At 38.6% G+C, this 5,139-nt stretch overlaps 1 pseudogene; it reads right to left on the minus strand.

The window, feature by feature from the left end:
- Nucleotides 1-295: 295 nt before the first annotated feature.
- Nucleotides 296-4,845, minus strand: LOC122341337 (annotated as a pseudogene).
- Between the last annotated feature and the right edge of the window lie 294 nt (nucleotides 4,846-5,139).

The following is a 5,139-nucleotide window of genomic DNA, read 5'->3' on the forward strand; positions in this document are numbered from 1 at the left end:
GCAGTCCAACCATGCTGAGCAGACATATCGTACTTCCACAAATATCGATAAATCACGGGAGGACGCTGAGGCAGCATCACTCTCCACATCATCCAAGAAACTGGAGAACACCAAATACAGTTAGACTTGGCAAAAGACACAACCATTAACTTAGACTAATCATCTTAGAAATCTATATCTTCACCCATCAGCACCAGAAATCCAAGCCACGCGCAATGGTTTTTCTAAAAATCACGAATTTATGATCAGCGCAGAAGCGCGCAGAATAGCTACCAAACAGGTCACAAAATAGTTGCTACTTCTCTGAGTGAACAGCAGGCCAATGAAGAAGCTCCAGGATATAGCCATGAGACTGCAAATTATACAAATTATACAACCACGTTATGTATTCACGATATTTACAGCCACGCAAAATGTCCTTTAGTATTTGTATGTACCCGCCAGCATGGTCTTGTGTGGCCCCCCAGCACTCTGAAGTTGTCCATGAGTGGCGAGTTCGCCCTGCATGGTGCCAAACAGCGGTGGAGAGGCCCAAATTCAGCAGCATGAGGAAGAACAAAGCGACCAAAATGGACTTGCAGGAAAAAGCCATCGCTCTGTAAATGCTATAAACGCCAAACCCGTGCTCCTCCACACCCTTAGAGAGAATTAGAAACAGGAACAGCGTAGTCAGACTCTCAAGCAGCCAGAAACGATTTATATTACTGACATTACTGGATGATGAATATGCACTGGAGCACACACATATATGTGAATCCCACCTTTGGCTCATTTCTCTTCTAGGTCAGTTGGTCAGTGATGTTTGACCCTAGCAGGCTTCCATAGTGGCTGTACCATTCTCTGTAGTCTTGAAGAGTCACTGGATTTGGGGATCTGCAATGTTGAACCATGGCCACCAATGCTCAGAAGAACCTGGCGATGCCATCTCTGCCATCCTGCACACACATTACAGAGTGATATTAATAAAGTACATGTAATATCAAGGTTGTACTTTATTTTATTGTACGTGTGTACTTACTTCTGTACTTTACAGTGTCAAATGTCAAATGTACTGGTAAATATAAGATAAACTAAAGGGGGTTAGGTTTAGGGTAGGTTCAGCAAGTTATTACTTAGCCATTATCTATTTCCTTTGTAATTAAGCAGGTAATAAGTGCATAGTATGTGAAGGAACGGGCCGTAAAATAAAAAGGCTACCAATATAAAAACAAAGAAATATGAAATGCCAGTTAGCACAGAGAAAACCTATGCACTGGATCTATTGGTAGACATGCACGCTTCAACAATATTGGCACCTTATAAATGTGAGCCAAACTGGCTGTAAAAATAAATTTGTATCTTTATCCTTTAGATCTTTCATTCAAATAAATGAGGCTATCATTAAAGTAAAACAATAGGAAATGGGGAAATCTCATTATCTAATTGATGTTTTTATGAAGAGTTTCTAGTGGAGCTCTATATAATTGAAGCTGGCAATATGCATTGGAGAAACTTTCAAATATATTTATTTCAATGAAACATTATAATAATTTATGATAGGCACATCAAACAGCCGATGTGTGTCCTTATTATAACCTTATTATAAATTAGGGAGAAATTGAAAACAATTATATTTTCAAGCAAAAAAAGTAAGAAAATGAACACAGATTCTGAGAACTTACGCTATGCACACAATCCAGAGCAATGTTCTTAGCTCTGAAACCGAGGACCACAAAGACAACCAGAGAGGCCAATACTGAGGTCATGAAGTTGATGCTAGATACTATGATGGCGCCCCGGTGGCAGCTGTTATGCACAGGCTGTAGGATGAGTAAGCGATCACAGAGCCGCATCCCAGACCCAGTGCAAAGAACACCTGTGTAGCAGCCTGACGCCACACCTGCACTTCCCCAAATCTCCAGCTGATAAAGACAGAGAGAAATACACTATGATTACGTTAACTGGACGACATTGAATACTTGGATTTGACTTTTCAGTGCTGCACTTTCTGAGAGTAGTGAGCTCTTGTTGTCACCTTGGGATAAAATATATTTAATGCCGCCCATAGCGCTGGCCCAACATGAGCCCTCGGATTAGAAAACAGATCAGCACGGCGTAAGGAAACACAGAGGAGAAATACATCACCTGAGAAAAGAGGAGACAAATCATTACTTTTTAAGAAATGTCTGCTGATTTGGCAAATACACTGTCCGCTCACGGATAATAAACAACACAAAAATAGTGAAACACTAACATTGCAAAAAATATGGCTTGATAAAATGATTTTTACTTGAGGTTAGGGATAAAACAATATCATAAACAATAAATAAACAGTAGATGTACAAGAAAAGTCTCCACCATGATAGAGTGCTTGCCGCACCTTGGCAGAAGACTTGATGCCTTTGATCAATATGACACACTATAGCCCAGGCTGCAAGCAGGCAACCAGTCATGATGGGGTTAAACTCTCCTGACTGGTCTATGGAGTCGGAGATATCCAGAGCCTTTCTGAACCAGAAATATGAGGTAGGAGAGCTTGACGCACATTCCTTCACTCAAGACAGGAAGATGAGATGTGTTACAACACAGCCGCATTTTAAAAACCCTTTATATCAAAGTCACGCCAATATACAAAGAGTATAATTATCAGGGGATGTAGCTTGTAACTGACTAGTGGAGTGCCTATTAGTAGATTAAGCACACTATTCAATTTTTTTCCATATTTGAATAGAAATAGGCCTCTGCCCTTAGGCAACAACAAATGTATTCTTCCACTGAACCCTTGACCTAATGTTTGAATGCAGTAGGTTTTACTGAAAACTGATGTTTTTATTACAGCATACTGTGAATTAAAATTTCCCTTAACTGTTTTAATTTGTTTTTATTTATAACAACTTTACTTCTTCTACTATTCAAGAGTTTGAGATCATTTTTAAGTCTTATGCTCACTCAAAGCTACATCTATTTAAAACATACAGCAGTGCAATATAATTTAAAATCACTGTTTTTATGTATTTTACTGTATTTTAATATATTTTAATGTGCAGTTATTAAAGGCATTTTCTGCAGCCATTTTTATCATCAAGAAATCATTCAAATATGGAGATTCGCTGCTCAAGAAACATTTAATCATATTATCAATTTTTCAAAACATTTGTGATGCTATATTTTCGAGAAAAAACTGCTTATTTTCTGAACAATTTTTGTATCAGAAATACTTTATGCCATTTTGATCGATTTAATGCATTCTTGTTGAATAAAAATATGAATATATTCACAAACACAAAATACTTTTTTGACCTCAAACTTTTGAACAGTAATATGGTAAGAAACTAATAATATGTATACTACAAAATAGCCATTTCATGAGATGTTTGTGAGCAACGTACCTGTCTGGTTTGAGATCATGTCTACAGGACACTGTTCCCATGGCAATGGATACTGGAATGAATTGCCCATATAGAACAGAGACTTCAGGCAATGATCACATTATAGTACAGGGCCACGAAAAAAAAACCTGAGAAAACAAGAGCAGCATGAAAAACGCCTGTGTAGATGTATTTTTTCTAAACCATACAGAAAGTCAGAAAATAGTCACTGTCCTGTCCTTATCTTTACTGATTCTGTTACTGGAAAGACAAACTCGACAACCTCACTTATCGCGGTAAGATACCAACATCATGGAACTTCTGCCATATAGGTCTTACTGACAATCTGATACAGTTAATGAGCACACAAGCACACAGGAAATCCTCTTATATTTCTGTACACGGAGAAGAAAAACTCCCACCCTCACACACAAACATAGACTATATATATCAACACGTATGTATACGCTGCAGCTATTTTTGTAACACTCTCACAACAGTGAAAACCCCAAAAGCTGGCCGCAGGTTATTTAAAGGCCGCTCTGAGAATAAAACGGACGCTTTTGTTTTGACAATTCCACCCGGCATGGCACAAATATTTTCTCTAGATTTTCTAATTTTATTACATCAGCCACAAAATACTTGTGGCTTCTTCTACCTGTGTGCAGACAGGTCCAAATTTCCTGCTGCAAGTGATCTGGGGCTTACAGAAGCTCCTACAAATCCCATAAACCGAGTAAAAAGAATGCCATGTCATGTAACCACCAGACAAAACATGACACTGCTCAACTTGTTTTAAATATAAACTCATCAGTAATATCAACACAGCATTTTAGGTCTACGCTCTGTCATAATGTGTACTATGCACTAGCAAAATTGGGCATTTAGTTTGTTTATGTGTGTGTGAATATGTAAATATGTGTGTATATACATATACAATCTACATATGTATATTGTCGTATATGTATACATAAGCTCAATGCTATAATGCAATAAAATCATTTACTACTAACTACTCAAATACTTGTTATTCTATATAGGGAGTGTTTTACCATGCAGCTGGAATAACTGATCCCAAGCGCAGGCGAGGCGAGATGTGTTTCCAGACCCCGATGCCTGTTCCCTGACGGATGCTCTGCCCGGCCGCTTAGCTCCATGAAGAACAGAGGAACCCCGATAACGAGCAACAGCATTACATACAGTAAATATAAAGGCACCTTTAAGACAGAGAGCAGTGAGATTACGCAACAAACATTTCATTTTCACACACGCATGCAATGAAACACAAGTACCCACCTCCATTTTGGTGGCAGAGATAGGGGAACCCCTCCAGACGCTGCCCAGGCCGTGACGCTGAAGCCCACCTGAGCGAGCGCACATACTGCAGCTTACTGTCCCACGCTGGCCTGTCGTCCTCCGGCCCATCAGCCCCCAGCAGACCCCTCTTCATCTGCCGCCACCAGAACCATGTCTGATCGACTCGCCAAAACACTGCCATCCTCATCACTGGCAACGGCAGCTTCTCCATCTAGAGAAGACACAGCATTTAGAGGTCACGTAGATAATACTTAACGATGACTAGTCAGTCTTATTTAGTATCATTCATATACTAATATTATAAATTAGATTTTATTTTTATATTTTTTGTAATTTTTTTGTGTTTGTGTTTCTATTTTGTGTTTCATTTCAGCTATTTTACTACATAAACTTAATTATTTTAGCTATATCAAAATTTTTGTTGCATTTTTATCTTTTCATTCCTTTTATTTCAGCTTTATGTCTGAATGAAATA

Source organism: Puntigrus tetrazona, chromosome 3 (genome assembly GCF_018831695.1).
Source record: "Puntigrus tetrazona isolate hp1 chromosome 3, ASM1883169v1, whole genome shotgun sequence".
NCBI lineage: Eukaryota > Metazoa > Chordata > Actinopteri > Cypriniformes > Cyprinidae > Puntigrus > Puntigrus tetrazona.